At 44.9% G+C, this 17,430-nt stretch overlaps 1 protein-coding gene across 2 annotated transcripts in view; it reads left to right on the forward strand.

Annotated features, from left to right (window-relative positions):
* The first annotated feature begins 14,516 nt into the window (after nucleotides 1-14,516).
* TBL1XR1 (TBL1X/Y related 1) overlaps nucleotides 14,517-17,430 on the forward strand; it is a 173,834-nt gene continuing 170,920 nt past the window's right edge. For both annotated transcript variants that reach the window (XM_074962907.1, XM_074962908.1), the window contains exon 1: nucleotides 14,517-14,653. The gene's annotated coding sequence lies outside the window, so the exon portion shown is untranslated. The remainder of the gene's footprint in view (nucleotides 14,654-17,430) is intronic.

A 17,430-nucleotide genomic window follows, 5' to 3' on the forward strand; every position in this document is an offset into this window, starting at 1 on the left:
TGGGAAGGAGGGCAGTATATATGCTTTTTCATACTTCATAAAAAGGGAGATTCCACTTGGGCAGGGGTGGGCAAACTTTTTGGCCTGAGGGCAACATTGGGGTACAAAACTGTATGGAGGGCCAGGTAGGGAAGGCTGTGCCCCACAAACAGCCTGGCCCCTACCCCCTATTCGCGCCCTATCACTTCCCACCCCCCTCAGAACTCCCGACCCATCCAACCCCCCCTGCTCCTTGTCCCCTGACTGCCCCCTCCTGGGACCCCCTGCCCCTAATTGCCCCCTGGGAACCCACCCCCATCCAACCCCCCCTGCTCCTTGTCCCCTGACTGCCCCCTCCTGGGACCCTCCACCCCAAACCACCCCCCAGGACCCCCACCCCCATCCAACCCCCTGCTCCCTGTCCCCTGACTGCTCCGACCTGGCCACACCCCTGCCCCCTGACAGGCCCCTCGGGACTCCGACGCCCTATCCAACCCCCCCCCCCCCCCCGTTTCCTGACCACCCCAGAACCTCCTCCCCATCCAACCACCCCCTGTCCCCAACTGCCCCCCAGGACCTCCTACCCAACCCCCCACCGCCGCCATCCCCTTACCATGCCACTCAGAGTGGCAGAAGCTTGCAGTCCTGCTGCCCGTGCAGCTGCGTGGCTGCAGGAGAAGGGGAACAGCGTGGGAGGAGCCAGGGGTGAGCCTCCCAGGCCAGGAACTCAGGGGCCGGGCAGGACGGTCCTGCAGGCTGGATGTGGCCCACAGGCCGTAGTTTGCCCACCTCTACACTAGGGGAAGGGATGCTGCTCACTGACCTCTCCCAGCCCAGGGAGGAAAGGAGTTAAGTAAAGAGGGGCTAATTAGGAAAAGCACTTCAAGGCTACAGCTGGCCTGACTCAGGGCCAATGAAACAAGGAGGCCTGTGGGACTCCTGAAGCAGGAAGAAAAAAGGTTGGACTTGTGGCGCTAAAGAAGATATTTGTACCCTGTAAAACAGGTAATAAGTCAGACTCCATGAAAGGGGGATTTTGTTCTCAGTACTGGGGTCTGGAAGTCAATTATTGTAGAGAATCCCAAGGGAGCTGTGTGTAGGGCTATCCTGGAATATGGGGGTTTCTCTGGAACCAATGATCATGTTACACTTTGCAAATAAAGGATATAATCTCCTGCTACACCGATGCTGTACTTGATATTAGCAAGAAGGCAGCTGCCTGAGAGAGTTTATCTTATGTGGTATGTTTCTTTTAGCAGGTTAGTGTTGTGTGCAATGTAGACTCAGGAATGTTGACTAATTGTGTCTCTTCCAGTCATAAGGGATTCACGTGAAAAAATGCACTACAAGACATGAGATACTTTCAACATGTGCCTGGCTCGGATACTGGTTTAGGTCTTTTGGATTGCTTAGTTTTCTCCTTAATGGGTTTGATGAATGCGCAGCTCCTCAACAGTAAATAAAAAATGGCACTTGCTATATTACTGGTAAACTTGAATTAAAACAAGGGCTGGATTTTGCCATCATTTATAGTGGGGGAAATCCTTTTGGCATCCATGAAAATTGAGCACCTGCAACTGATAAGACAATTGGGCCCCAGAAGTGTGCAATGTTAGCCCATACCCCACCCTCAAGCAGATGAATAATCCCATTGACTTCAGTGGGACTACTCACGTGCTTAATGTTAAGCATGTGCTTAAGTGACTTGTTGGAAACTGGCCCTCGTTTGTACTAGGAAAACTACCAAGTAAAGATCTTTAAATGTTTCTACTTAGACACTGTGAGTGTGTCCTCACAACTGGGCATATGAAGGGAGTTGGGGCTAATGCTTCGAGCCATAGCTTGTGAGTCTGGAGACCGGGGCCCAGAACCTTGGCTACCACCAGTGCAGCTCAGGAAGTGGGGGTGCAAAGTGGCCTCCATATATCCCTCAATCTGGACTCTGCTCTCCAGTCAAGTCCCTGGCAGGCCTGAGCAGCCTGAAAGATACTAGCTGCCAATGACCATAAGGAGTTTTTATGGCAGCCGGGGATCAGCAGGGTGTAGAGATGATGCCTTAGCCATGGCTCTTCTGCAGGCAGAAGTGAGTGGAGAATCAATAATCACTCTAGCAAGCAGTTACTAGCCCAAGCTTCATTGGCTTAATTAGTGTAGGGGGCTGAGATTCCGATTTTACCCCATGGTGTATTCTCCTACATTTGGGTGACCCCATACCCAACTACACCAGGTCTAAGGCCATAATCTGCTGCTGGTGTGGTGTAAAGCAGCTGTACGGGAGTGAAAGCTCTGGATCGTGGGTTAAATCCCCAGCTCTGCCACTGGTTTGCTGTATGACCTTGGGTGAGATGCTTAGTCCCTCTGTCAGGAACAACACTTACCTGCCTCACTGGGGTGATGGGTGGTTTAATTAATGAATATTTGTGGAGCACTTAGATTCTTCATTTACAGGTACTATACACTTGCTAAGTAGTGTGATTTTACATTCAAATCAATTTGTATAAGGTCAGCACAGGACAGAGTCCTTGGTGAATATTTTTGTGTTCAGGTTTCTAACCAGCATTACTGTTTACAGCAATGCGTCATCATTAACAGGAAGAATTTAGAAGAGGCATGAATAAAGTGAATGCAATGATATTACTTATGCCTATGGAAGTGCTGTATGACAGATAACCAAACCATTCACTTTATGTTTTCCTGTTAGTTTGTGGAGAAAAATGCAATCCAGCTAAATTAGCTCCTGGTTAAAATTCTATGGTAAACTGATCAGCACAGAGGTCAGGATAGACTTTCCTACATGTACATCATTATGCTACTGACAAAGTATGCTATGAGGGTTTTTTGCTTTCTATTGAGACATCAGGTATTAGCAGGTCACTACCAGAAGTAAGGTTTGTAAGTGAAACTCTCCTTAACTTCAATGCACTCTTTGATAGTGGAGTTACTTACTACCAGGGGACAGAGTTGGCAGAGGGAAAGGGTAAGAGAAGCATGCATTTGTCCTGCTGTCCACTAAACCACACAGCAATGGCAAGCGTAATACTACTGCAGTTAAAACTGTTGCTCTGGTTTGCCATCATTCATTGTTCAAAATATAGCTGCTTAATGACAGGATGTGGGAAATTAAACATTTCTGACATCCTAATAGATTTTAATTTTTTTTAAAAAAAGACATTTCCTGAAGAATGTAAATAATGTAGTTTAAAAATGGGCTCAGGAAAAAAAGCTTGGCTGAAAAATCTGATTGAGGAGAGCCAGTGTGGTTTGTTGTTTAGTGCCCTGGATAGGACTCAGAAGACCTTTGTTCTATTCCTGGTTTTGCCCTGACCTGCTTCTGGACCTTGGGCAAGTTTGTTTCCCCACTCTGTGCCTCTGTTTTCCTTCCCACCCTAGGTCGGTCTGTCTGTATTGCAAGCTCTTACTAGGCATTTGTACAGCGCCTAGCACGTTTGGGCTCTCATCCTGGTAAAAATAACAGAACCTAAAAGGTAAATGTGCTTCTGCACTGTTTTCTTTGTTTAAGCTACTCCTTTAAAGGCATGATCCAATGCCCCCGGAAGTTAGTGAGTCCTTGGTTCAGACCTTAAATGCTTGGGGAGAGGGGCAATTACAGATTAAAACAGAACGAGGGATAAGATTAAATCTCAGATCCTAAGGGCATCAGCAGAGAAGGCCTGATTAAATAAATGATCTAGTTATCAGTGTAGATCCTCAAGCATGGCAGAGTTGTGATTGGAGTAAGGATGTGTGTGCAAAAGGTGGCTTTAAATTGTCTTTATGCCCCCTTGATCCTGAGGCTGCCTTGAGCTGATACAGTCCCCACTCTCAAGTTAGAACAAGTACCTGGTCCACCATGTTGTGGCTGCTTATAGCCAAAAGGAGTTATTCACCTGCACCTAGAGATCTTTGGGGTTCAGGGATTATCATTCACACTCCCTTTCACCTGGGCAAATCCTGTGGGCCAGCTGTGGGGAGAGGGGCTATTATGGTGTCTGTCATTTAATTCCGACTATTTCACATTGATCTTAAATTTATATGTGGCATTATATAGCTCCAGTCCTTTAGTCTGTCATAGGTTAACGGTTTACAGTAGACAATATATAGTTACAAATACACTCTTGCTCTTAAGTAGGAATTGTTTTCTTTGGGTGAGCTGCACATGGAAGTAAATGGGTTTGGTGGGAAATTGATTTCATCCAAGTGCATCCATTAGTCTAGTCTCTGGCCTCAAATAGCAGGCATGACCCCTGCACAATTGCCATGTGCTGGGGTGGGGTAGGGTGACCAAACAGCAACTGTGAAAAATTGGGGTGGGGGGTAATAGGCACCCATATAAGACAAACCCCCAAATATTGGGACTGTCCTTATAAAATGGGGACATCTGGTCATCCTAAGGTGTGGCCACTGGATCTGCATAATTGCTGACCCAGTTGTAGTGCCATTATCCCTTTTCAGGTCTGCCTCTAACTATCCCCCCTCTTGCTACAAATATTCCCTAAAGTTTGCCCTGGGGTATGCGGAGCTAGTTTGAAATTTGCCCAAGTGTCCTCTCCACAGTTACATTTAGCCCCCATCCCTCCAGCAAAGTGGAACTGCTATGGTTCCATTGTATTGAGACCTACTTCAACTTTAACTACTCAGGTCAATTTCACCCCCACGATCACTTGACATGGTCTTAGAATGCTTGGTGAAGAGCAATTAATTGCCATACTTCTCAGCTGTGCCCTGTTACAGGGGTTGTTCTGTCCTTTAGATCCAGAGTGCATTCCTGCAAGCCTAGTCCTATCTCACTTGTGCCAGTTTAGGGTTATTTGCTACATCGAAAATGCTGACTCATAAAACTCCGAGGTGTAGAAAATATTGGCTGTGTTAAGAGAATTCTTCCCAGATCATTTTTCCTCTGTAAATATTTTTTTCTTGTGTCCCTTATTTTTGTCTTTTGGCCCCACATTATGCCACGTATTTTGTGTTTTGGCAGGCCGAGAGCTATTTCTAACAGCCATCGCCCTGGCCTCCCCAGTCAAGTGTCCTTTCTGTATTACCCTGAAGCGTTTTATGTACCTGATACAAATGTCACACAACTCTCACACAGCTAATAAAATTTGATCCCATGCTGGAAATGTTTTGTGGGAATATCGTGGCTTAATATGCTGCAGCAATTCACAGGTAGTGCTCTCGCAATGAGCATCAGAGGTTGTGAAGAATGTCATTGGCTCAAGCAAGTTTGCTGTGTTATCAGAAATCCACATGAAGAGGACTGGAACAAATGGATGCCTGATGAAGTAAAAAATAATAAGCCGTCAAAAGGGAAATGAGAGCAGCCTCGAACAAACCCAGCTGTCTGGTTGGCTTAGCTTTTATCCAGTCAGAACACTATCTAATTGCTGAGATGAGTACCAGCTACTGCTGTTTAAGAATGGCGGCTGGAATACTGAATAAAATAAATAATGTTGCACTAGGCCATTCCAAGGTGTGCATTCATAGGTTACTGGTGTGTAGCGAAACAAGACTAAAGACCTAGGGTGCAATTTCAGCCCCATGGAAGTCAATGGCACAGCTCTAAGGGGGCCAGATTTCAGCCCTAGTACTTTAAGCACTGGAGATAATGCATGCACTGTAATAGGTGAGCAGGCTATTGCTACTAGTGTATGGCTCGTTAATGTTACATTTAATTAATAAAAATACTTGAAATACTGAAAAACAATACAACCCCCCCCCCAACTTTTCTGGATGTTGATGCAATGGCATCCTTCTACTATGAAAAGTAGTTTCTATTAAGTAAGAAAATGCATTTATAACCTTTCCCTTTTAACTGTTTTGAATATATCAATTTTTTCTAAAACTTTTTGATATCCTCATTCAGGCCCAACCAGACAACTGGTGCCCCCAGTAGGGTGATCACCTGTCCGGAACTGGGGAGGACAGTCCTGGAATGCAGAGTTCAAGTTCCTGTCCTGGGCTTAATGACTCCAGGGCAGCATTAGTCCTGGATTCCCTGCAGTACCGCTCTGCCCCTACTGGAAGCTTGGATGTAGTACCAGCCTGTTCCCAGTGTGGGGAGGGCTGAGGTGGACCTTAGCCTCCCCCTAGACATGAGGCCTTTTCCCCCAAAGCCCTGGCCAGGCCAAAAGCCAGAGCTGGGCAGTAATAAGAGTTGCCCAGGGAGCCTGGGCCACTGTGCGAAGCCCCAGACTCTCCATTTACCCTGGGTGGTATGCTCCAGGGGGTGGGGACAATGGCTGGGGGGCTGCTCTCAGGCCCCCTCCCCCTGGCAGTTGGAGGGTCTGGGGCTTCCCACAGTGGCCTGGGGTCCCTGAGCAGCTCTTATCACAGCCTGGCTCCAGCTTCTGGCCTGGTCAGAGGGTGGGACCTTGGGGGGAAGAGGAGGAGCAGGGGTGGGATTTCAGGGGGTAGAGGAAGGGAAGGGGCAGGGCCATGAAGTGGTGTTGGGGTCCTCCATTTGTCATGCTTTTGCCTTTTGAGAAAGTGGTCACCCTAGTCCCCAGCCATATATAAAGCACAGCCTTTATATAGATAATAGCCTCATCTTTAAAGCATTTTACAAACATTAATTCACCTTACAATATTGCTCTGAGACTATGTATTATTATAACTATGCATTATTTTTATTATATTATTCCCTTTTGCAGATGGAGAAACTCATGCACTGAGGTTAAATGGCTTGCCTTAGGCCACCTAAAGTCTTTTTCAAAGTGGAATTAAAACTGAGGAGTTCCTGGCTCCCAGTCCTGTGTTCACACCACTAGATCCAAATAAAAGAATTTGAATGGTGTAGTCACAGTGACATAAAAGCACCATTTAAGGTGTCAGCTACAGGTAAGAATATATCCCAAACTGGCTGGGTTCCTGAGCTGGCAATTAATATGAAAATAATGTGCTAGAGATTAATTTAAAACATTTTGTACTTTTAAGCTTGTTTATCTTATATAATTATGTCAAATAACTTAGACTACTTTATGACATTTAAAATATTGAGTGTTTCTGCAACCAAATCCTGGCACCCTGAGATACTCCACTTCTGTCTTACTTCAAAGCCAAATGCTTCTTGTTAGATTAAAGCTCCATAAAGTGTGTGATATCCCATTGTACCACACCCTTTTTTGTAACAATGTTGAAATAAAACAAGTCAGGATTTGCCTAGCTGTTTTATGATGTACATCTGGGTTATAACTTCTGCCATAGTTTTGCTGTGACTGTAATTACAAGGTACTTCCTGGTATTTCTACTTGAAAAGTAACAAGCTGGTTTTTTCCATTTTAAAAAAGTGGCTATTTACATATATAACTTTAAAAAAAAAATTATATATGTTAAAATAACCTTAGGGGCACGATTAAAGTAACAGAATAAATTTGCTACCATGTCCTTAACTGAACTCATTGTGCCTAATTATTGCAGATGTTTTAGAACATTGTTTGGTGTGCTTGCAACAGAAGTTGCTTTAACATTAGCATGCACACTGCCATGGTGTGCATTTGTCAGAACTGTGCATTTCAAAGATGTATGATCATAATTCACAGGCCACCAAAATGATGATCATTAACCTACTCTATTAAAAAAAGTTATTAATGTCCCCCGATAGAGAGAAATGTATTAACTCCCAGAATAAAATAACTTCAATTTCGCTTCCCTGCTTGTTCACCGTTTTTCCTCCCTTCTCCCACTTCAGGTAGAGCACCACACAATTGTTTAGGGGTCCGATCCTGAGGTGTATGGACAGTGTTCAGCATGTTCCAGGAGGCACCGATCATGCAGGATTGAACCTCCAAGTAGGGTTTTCACTTTTTTTCTTAAAGCATCAGGAACTGGCCATTGCTGGAGGCTGAATGCAATGTGCAACAACATGGTATGGAACCACATGGCAATTCCCCTGCCACCTCTTGACAGCCAAATGATGGGGCTGGAAGTACCAATGAAAATATGTTTTATTTCTTTAAACAGGAAAAAGATAAAATAGGGTGAAAATGGCTTCCCTGTGTGAGAAGGGGAGTGGTGGGAGCCCTCAACTGTCTCCTCATTCCTGTGTTAGTCTCACACTTCCTTTAAAAGTATGTTAATCTGGCACTGGTTTAAGTAGCTCATGTCAGTGCGTTCGTGCACAAACACACACACATCTGTATTTGCAAGAACAACAAAATCCCTTAAAGATGCTGCTAGGTTTGTGGGTGATGGTTCGGCAGCTCAGGAACTGAGTTTGGTACTGACCAACTTTTTGGAAGGCTGTTCAGTAGTTTAACACCCCAGCAATAGATTCAACATTACAGTGTTTAGGATTTGTAAAGTTTATGACCTGCCAACCCTGACAATGACCTTTAAGAATATTGAGTGAAATTCACCCTTGCGCAGACAGATCAGCACAAGGCTTAGGCCCCACTTAAGTCTCACAGGAGACTGGGAATCATTAGCTAATTGTTACAAATGCACAATAAAAACATTTTAGGACAGCACTCCAAGAAATGCAGTCAGACTAGATACCTGCACTTCTCAAATGACTGGAGGCAATTGGCCTTTGCCCTTGGGTCACACAATGTACCCAGAGCATATAGAGAAATGACCACTCACCTTATTCTGTTATTACTCTCTTACTACTTACCCAAGAAACCAGAAAAGTCTCTTAGATCTCTGTGTGTATGTGTGTGCATGTGTATATTTGTTTGACAAATAGCATATTATTTTGTGATGGAATCAGCTGTGCTCTGTAGATATTCACACATTATTTAAAAAGCATGCAATTTAAATAATTAAATGGAACAGCTTCATAGACCCAACATGTAAATATACATGTATGAAAAATACTGTGTGTATTTACACTATCTGCTTAAAAAAAAAAAAAGCCCTTCAGAACTGTTGGCACACGTGCTCTCTTTCTAACATGCCTGTTGCACAGTATCTTGGCTGTTTTTCAAAATACGTAAGGCATTACCAATCAATTGCTAGGCTAACTTAGAGATATAGGATTAGATCCCCAAAGGTGCTCAGCACCAAAGCAAACTAGTGTCTTGCCTCTTTGGCGCATAAAAATGGAATTCATTTTGTTGAGCTACAATTAGCGTAAAAGGTTCAAAGTTCAAAACTGGTGAACTTCTGTTTTTTTGTTTTTTGTTTTAACATGTGCATGATACATATAGCACATAATCCAATAACTCAGTGGTTCTCAAAGCCAGTCCGCCGCTTGTTCAGGGAAAGCCCCTGGCGGGCCGGACCGGTTTGTTTACCTGCAGCGTCCACAGGTTCGGCCGATCGTGGCTCCCACTGGCTGCGGTTTGCCGCTCCAGGCCAATGGGGGCTGCGGGAAGCGGCGCGGGATAAGGGACGAGCTGGCCGCCCTTCCCGCAGCCCCCATTGGCCTGGAGCAGCGAACTGCGGCCAGTGGGAGCCGCGATCGGCCGAACCTGCAGACACGGCAGGTAAACAAACCGGTCCGGCCCGCCAGGGGCTTTCCCTGAACAAGCGGCGGACCGGCTTTGAGAACCGCTGCTATAACTGATCCCATATATTTATCCCGCAGGACTCTTTACATAAGCAAGGGCAAAATCCATTAACAAAGTTAACAGAATTGGGCCCATAATTACTTTTTTTTTTTAAATACAGTGGCATAGGTAGAAACCCTTACTCCAATGCATAGCCCCCCTGTTGAATGATTAAGGCTGTTGCTCCCATTTAAGTCAATGACCAACTTCCCACAGATTTCAGTGGTGTAGAATTAGGCCTTTAGATTGGTCAAAGTCTGCAAAACAGTTTTAGGATGAAATCACTATATCGATTTGTCATTGCTTTTTTTTTTTATTTGCTGGAAAATGTTAATAAAGCCACATATTACAGATAAATGCTATCCCAGAAATTTTTTTTGAGTGGGATACATTAATTATTCATCTTATTGTTACAGCAATGCTTACCTGTCTCAAGGGGCATTGGGAGGGTTAATTAATTTTTGTAAAGATGTAAAATGCTATGTAAGTAGCCATAATTATGACTGAAGTGCTTTGAAAATGGAAACCATTACATGAATGCCAAGTATTTTTATTTATGGAGCACTGACCGTGTGCTTGGTACTGTACAAATACAGTGCCTGATACTTCTAGCACTTGCTACAGGACATGGTACTCACCATCATTCATAATTCCAGCAGCAACTGCAGCGAGACTGCAGACAGATACCGAAGGGAGAACATTTTCCGATACAGTAAAACCCTGAATTGGGGATTAAGGAATTTATTAAATCTCAAAATTACCGCAGGTACAACAGTAGAACCTCAAAGATACGAACACCAGCGTTATGGACTTACCGGACACCCTGTGGAACTAGAAGTCCTCAATCAGGCAGCAGCACAGACAAAAGGGGGCGGGCAAATACTATACTGCCTTTGGGCTTTAGCCAGGGGGGAGGGTTGGGACAGCAGCCACAGAGTGGAGCGGGGGTCAAGGCTGCAGGTGGGTGGTGGGGATCAGGGCTTCTGACCCTGAGGCACACAGGGCCTCACGGCTTTAGATCGAGGCGGAGCTCTGGGGCTTCAGTCCTGCAGGGGATGGGGGGCTCGGGCATTTAGCTACAAGGGAAGCGCCAGTTTCAGCCCCCGCACTCCTGCTTCTAGCTAAAGCCCTGAGCCCTGGCCCTCCCCTCCTCGCTGAAGCCTGGAGTGGAGCCACGGGGAGCCCCAAGTCCCAGTGCCCCCCGCAGGGCTGAAGCCAGGAACAGAGCTGTGGGGCTGAAGCCCTAAGCCCCGGTGCTCCCCCCAGCTCTAAAGCGCTGAGCCCCAGTGCTCCCGCTGGGCAGAAGCCCTGGCCTGGAGTCCCAAAGGTCAGAAGCCTCAATTCCCCTTCCCCTGCAACTGCAGCCCCAACCCCATGTGGGGCTGAAGTCCATAATAACTATTTCTTCAGAGTTAGGGACAACCTCCATTCCCAAGGTGTCCGTATCTCTGAAGTTCTACTGTATTGCAGCATAGTGCACTCCAGCGTTTTCTTTTTGTCCTTCAAACCCCTGTAAAGCAATATCCAATGTGTTGAAGGTATCGGAATGTGAAGGGATGTTGACTTTGTTCTTCATCAGCATCACTTTTCTTATGTGATTTGTTTTCTGTCAGGAAAAATAGTTTGTATTCAGAAGATTGGTGTTTGGAAAATTGAGGTTCTCCTGTAGTTGGAGGGAGACTGAACGTGATGCACAACGCGACACTAAAGTGCTCAAAAATGAAAATAGTATTGTTGTTCAGAGGTGTGCTTGAACCATGGACCCAAACTTTGTGGGATTTCGGATCTAGTTCCTGATGGAACTGTTGTGGTTTAGCCCTCTTTCTATTTGCACGAGAGGGCTTGGAAAAATAATAGTGCTAAAGGTTATTATTTAATTAAATGTGACTCTCCAGGTTCTACATATAACCCAACTCCGTAAACCCTAAACACAGATTACTCATTTAACAACCCACTGTAAATAATCTTCATTGTCCAATTACCCCATATCTCTCAACCCAGCCTCTCCTGGTAAACTGAGTTCAGCTGTATGCAGGGGCAAGAGCGTTCCAGGCTCAGAACAGAAAGTACAGTTCCCTATACCCAAGTCCTATTCCCCTGCTGCACAGCACTGCTGTGGAATCAAAGAAGGAAAGAGGTGGTCTCTCAAGAAGCCAGGTCCCAAATTATTTAGGGCTTTACAAGTCAAAACCAAATGCTGCCCTGCCCTCCAACCATTTAAGCATGTGCCTTGCCCTATTGATTCCATTAGGAATACTCACATGGTTGTAGTTAAGCAACTGTTTAAGAGTTGGTACGACTGGGGCCTCATTACATACTTTTTATTTTAAAATTATTTAAGTGCTAAGATTATTAAAGCATTATGTACTAAAAAGCACTGTACAAGCTCTATAAATTATTATATATATATATATATATATATATACACACACACAAATACACCTACTTGTTCTAGGCCCCTTGACAATTTTCAAAATTAAAAATCAATGTTTAAAAATATAACCATCCAGTACCAATCTGAACCCCCAAATCAACTGGCCTTTACCTAAGGATATACAACTCACCCTCTGCAGAGTTCTCAACCCCTGTCTATGATTCAGCTACCTTCAAAATCCCAGGAAACCAGGTGGACTCTGCAGCATGCCTTAAAGGCTGATAGCCTTGAGTTATTTTGGTCCAAGAATTAAATAACTTGAAAAGAGAAAGTGCTATCCTCCATAGGGGCTAAATATTTATTAATAATAACAACAAAACATTTAACAAAGACAAGGACCAGGGCCCTCAACCTTGTTGACAGCTGAACGATGCAGGACCATCCCTTTGTCCAGGTGGAGCACGGGGCGGGGGAGGGGGCGCAAAGGTCCACCTGTATGGATCAGCTGGTGGGATCCCACATCAAGCCCTGGGAATTAGGATGAAGGCAAAGTCTGCCCCTGCTGTATGGCAAAGTTGGAGCTACAGTGCAGTTCCTCAAGTCTGCTACTCTGGCCTGTGGGCTGGAAAAGCAACTGAGTCCCTCCACACCACTTATAGGTGATGATAGGACTACTGTGTCTCATCTCCTGGGTTGATCACAACACCTCACTTTACAAAACCTGGCACAAAGAATCCCTCCATGTACCACATTGATATAGAGCCCCCTGCCATGCATCCTCATCACAGGCTTGGGTGGCACAGAAGTCCTCATGCATACCTGCCTCACCAGTATAAATATCACCCCGGCCCCTGATCCTGCAGTCAGCTCCATGTGAGGTTTGTAGGGAGTAGGGCTTTGTGTAGGCTCAAGCCTCTGCACACGCAGATTCGACTGCAGGATCAGGGCCTGTGAGTGTGATCCACAAGCGCTTTAAAATGCAAAGCACCGTGCAGTGATGAATGTGATTCACATTAATGAAGCTTACTTTTAAAAAAAAAACTGTGATATAAATGCTAAATACTATTAAAGCATCCTAAAACAAACAGCATGTGTGGGGCTAGACATTATTATCAATAAGGCATTTTATATTAAACAAGGAAGCTGTACCCTGATGTAATTGGATCGAGGCAGGTGCTCCCCCGAAAATGGGTGGAGTCCTGGAATCAGCCCATTCAGAATCAATTGTACGATCGGGGCCCGAGTGCCATTGTTAATAATAAATGAAGAAAAGCATTTAAAACAATAAAGCATTAAATACATGCTAAATGCTAATGTTATGAAGTGCATTGGACATGAAACATATTCTGGAGGTGCTTAAAATGCGATCAACAATAAAACCACACTACCCAGCATTATTGCCCTGTGCAGGCTGTTTCATGGCTGCCGGGCTGCATGTGCATGGTCTTAAGGGAATGTATCTCTTTCAGTACTGGAACCCCAGCGTCCACTCCCACTCCTCCTTGCTTGCTTTTTCTGGCGGCTGCTGGTTTGTACATCATTCATAATAAGACAACCCCACCTGGCAGCATGGCTTAGTGTAAAGTGTTGCCAGGCCTTGGGAGTGTGTGTTCCTCGAGGCAGGGGAGGGTCGCTCCCTGAATGCTTCCCCCTCTATGCACGCTGCTTGCTTTGCTTTGTGTAGTCTTAATGATAAAACAATCCTGGGCAATATTGCCCGATACAGCTTGCTGCAAGGTGTGTGTGTGAGACCCCCACTGTGTTAGACCCCCACGTGTCCCCCGCCTGCCCTCACCCCCGGCTGCTTGCTTTGCTGACCATCTGTATATTCTTAATAATAAACAGTGCCTGGCAATATTGCCTCATGGAACTGGCTGGGAGTGGGTGTGAAGGAGGAGGGTCACCCCTCAGCACGCGGGCCCTCGGTGCCCCCCACTCCCCCTGCTTGCATAGCTGGTGGGGTGCACAGTGCATCATCATACAGGAGCCCTGCCTGGCCACATGGCCTTGCTGCCAGGTGCTGGGAATGGGAGTGAGAGGGAAGGCGGGGGCGGGAGGAGGAGGGCGTCTCTCCCCCCTGCCCGGGAACCCCAGTCTGCACCCTCCCGGTGGCTTGTACATGCCGCATCCTGAAGCGGCCCTGCCTGGCAATATGGCCTGGTGCAGCCCGCTTGGTGTGTGTGTGTGTGTGTCTGGGGAGGGGGTGTGAAAAGGGGAGGGTCTCCCCTCCCCTGACTGCTTGGCTGGGCTTATGCGGTGCCGCCGCCTCCGCCGCCGCCCGGCCTGCTCCTCTCCTACCCCCCCCCGGTCTCTCTCCCATTTCCGTGCGGCTGGCCACCCCGCTCCCCACCCCCATCCCCCCAGCGCGGAGTGTCTGAGAGCCGTTGGCTGCTCTGAACCGTTTGGCTCCTTCCCTTAGTAACAGCTTTCACATTCTGCCTCAATTCCTCCTCAATCTCAATCACACACAGCGATATTACCTCCCTCCGCCCCCCCCGCCCCCACCCCTCCTCGGGACTTAATCTCTCAGCCCTGCCCCCCTCCCCCCCCCGGCTTGGGATATAATTGAATATCACAGCACGGTTTGGTGGCTAGTAATTCCCCCCCCTCCCCCTTTTTTGTTTTTTCTATTTTTTTTTTTGGTCTTTTTTTTTTTTTTTTTTTTTTGCTTGGAGTGGGGCACCTCAGCTGAGAGGGCGCTGGCATGTGTCTCTAGCTGTGTAAAGAGGAGGAAACCCAGGGTGCATTTCTTTTGCCTCCATTGCAAAGGAAAAGGGGGGAGGGCAAAAGCAGCCACTCAGCCATCAACTGCAAGGTAAGGACTTGGGGTGTGTGTGTGTGTTTTTGCACTAGCATTTAACCTCTCCTGGGCTGCATCAAGTGCATCCAAGGGGGGTGTGTGGGGGTTATTATGGAGCTTCTTTGGGGGAGGCGGGGAGGGCTTTGGGGAAGTGATCAGGGCTGGGGGAGGGAGCTGTGTTTGTCTGTTGCGAGTTGGGGTGGGGGATGGGCACCAGTGTAACCTGTCTTTATTTTTCAACTGGGTTCTTCCCCCCCCCCTTTTTTTTTAAATGTATTTTTGGGAGCTGGTGGTTTTAATTGTAAATGGCACCTCTTTTTAAAGCTTGTTGGGGGGGGGCTTCCTTGCCCCTCTTCCCCCTTTCCAGTTTTTCCCCTCCCCCTCTCCCCCTTTTGGATTTGATTTTTAAAGGCTTTAAGGGGAAAAAAAAAAAGAATTTGCACAAATTGAATCAAGGAGCCATCATGAGGCAGGCTGGTTTATAGCCTATTTTTAGGCTGATCTTTGTAAAGAAGAAGAATCTTTCTCCCTCCCCCCCCCCCCCAGTGCATATTTACTACTTCTAAAACCAGGGGGGAGGAAGACCACCCAAAGTGTGACCTTAGGTTTGTATTTATTTTGCAGTCGGTTTATGGTTTGTGTCTGCAATATATAATGTTAAGAAAAGCTTGGGGAGAAATGGGCTTGTGTCTGAACTCATGCTGGAGTGGGGGAGGGGAATCTGTGTCCACACTTTCCTCTGTGTGATTTTTTTTTTTTAAATTTCCTTTTCAACTGTGTATGTTGTTTTCATTTGTAACTTAGAGGAGTGTGTTTCTTTTTTGTTTAACTCCCCTGGAGATGTAGCCCTGGATTTAAGAGAAGAAAATATCTGTAGATGTAATTTTTTGTTTTAAAAGTGTAAAGTGCCAAAGTTATTGTTGATCAGTTTCCTGTTAAGTTCTGGGTGGAACATGATCACATCTTTTACAGGGTGAGGGCCACATGTAAAAGACAAAACATGGGCCTTAGTTTATGGAAGTAAGCCTTTATACCCATTAATGGGCTCTGTGTGTGTGTGTGTGTTAAACTTAATAGTATCAAATATCCAAAATGAAGCAGGCAATCTTGTTCTGTGTATTATATATTTTAAAAAGATCTTTATGCCTAAGTTATGTATTTTTCTGTGCTGTTAATTGAATATATTTATCCACTGTAAATACAAAATATGTAGTTCATTCTACCATTTAATGGGGTTAAATTGTACATTGAAGTTGTTCCAGGTGAGTTAAATTTTCATCACCAAATTCCTTTAAGGAAAATTTATAAGATCATAGTCTCTTTATTGAGAGAGAGAGTTGTGCTTCATGACAGAGTCTTGTTGCTTGAGATTGAATGTTGAGTTTTCAAGATAAAGTTTCATCTGTAGGTTGCTGTGTAGGATTGCAGAGTGAAGTTTGCTCATAGAGTTTTTACTATCAGATGTACCCAACATCCTCATTTTGCTGTCTGTATAAATCAAGACTTAACTGATTTATGGAAGAGATCACAAAATATACTCATTCTTTGCTGTTAAAGCATGGAAGGTAAAGAGTCATGATCTGGAAAATCCAGTCTTGTCACATAAAAATTAGCTGAGCCTGATTGCTGATACCTTACTGATCTAGTATATAGAATAGATATTTGAGGACAAAGCATATTAAAAAGGGAAGGGTCTTTATTATAGATAGGCCCTACCTAAAGCCCAAGGTCAATATCCAGAGAGCATGGCCCATCTAGAGAGAAGTGCTACAGGCAGAATTCACGTTTGGATTTTGAATAATGCCTGAAGTTTTAGGGCTGTCCAAGTTTTGGGCCTTGATTGTGCAGTGAACTTTGCAAAAGCTCAGATATTTGGTCTTTATCTTTTCAGCATACAGTTCAAACTTATTCAGGCTCAGATCCTGGAAACACTTATGCAGGTGCTTAACTTTAACCACAAGAGTAGTCCCATTGGTTTTAATGAGACTATTCATGAGCTTAAAGTTAAGCATGTGTTTAGGTGTTTGAAGGATTAGAGCCTGAGGTTTAAAAAAAGCTTTACTGTCAAGGTAAATCTGCTTAGTATGCTGTCGGTGTTATGTAAATAATAATAAACATTTTATGGTTTCCCAAAGTGATTGACTTTTTTTTTCTTTTGGTTAAGATCTAATGAAATAACACTGTATTTTATTCGTAATCACAGACCATGAGAGTGTAGTCTCAGGTGGTCTCTTAAATTTTGTTAGTTAGGGAAGTGCAGGCTTGTCTCCATGATCACATGGTTCATATGGGATTGTATCTTGGGAACTTTGTGGCAGGTCTCCCAAAATAGTAGTCTGAACACCTGGAAAATATTTAGCATTCACTCCATAAGGGAAGGGGGAGGGGAAGGAAATACAATTTAAACATGTAAGAGTAGTTGGGACTTGGGTTTGTAATTTTAGAATATACAAGAGTTTACAGTTTGATTTTGTTCATTTAAATGTTTCTCTGCTTCATTGAGAGTAACAAATGCTGATCAAAATTATTAGACCTATTTGCTGCTCAAGGTTCCCCCCCTTAAAAACCGTTAAAAATTTTCTTTCAGAAAAAAATTACAAATGCTGCTTTTTTTCTTCCAATGATTGATATTTCCTACATTGCTGTGAAGTTATAAAGCATTATATAAGTGCTAAGTATTGTAAAACTTTACTTGTGACTTTGTAATCATTACCACTCAGATAGATGTGATGGTAGAGAGCATTGTTAAATCCTACAAACGTGAGGAGCTGGATGGAGTAAGTTGAAATGGT

Source organism: Natator depressus, chromosome 9, assembly GCF_965152275.1.
Source record: "Natator depressus isolate rNatDep1 chromosome 9, rNatDep2.hap1, whole genome shotgun sequence".
In the NCBI taxonomy this organism is placed as follows: Eukaryota; Metazoa; Chordata; order Testudines; family Cheloniidae; genus Natator; species Natator depressus.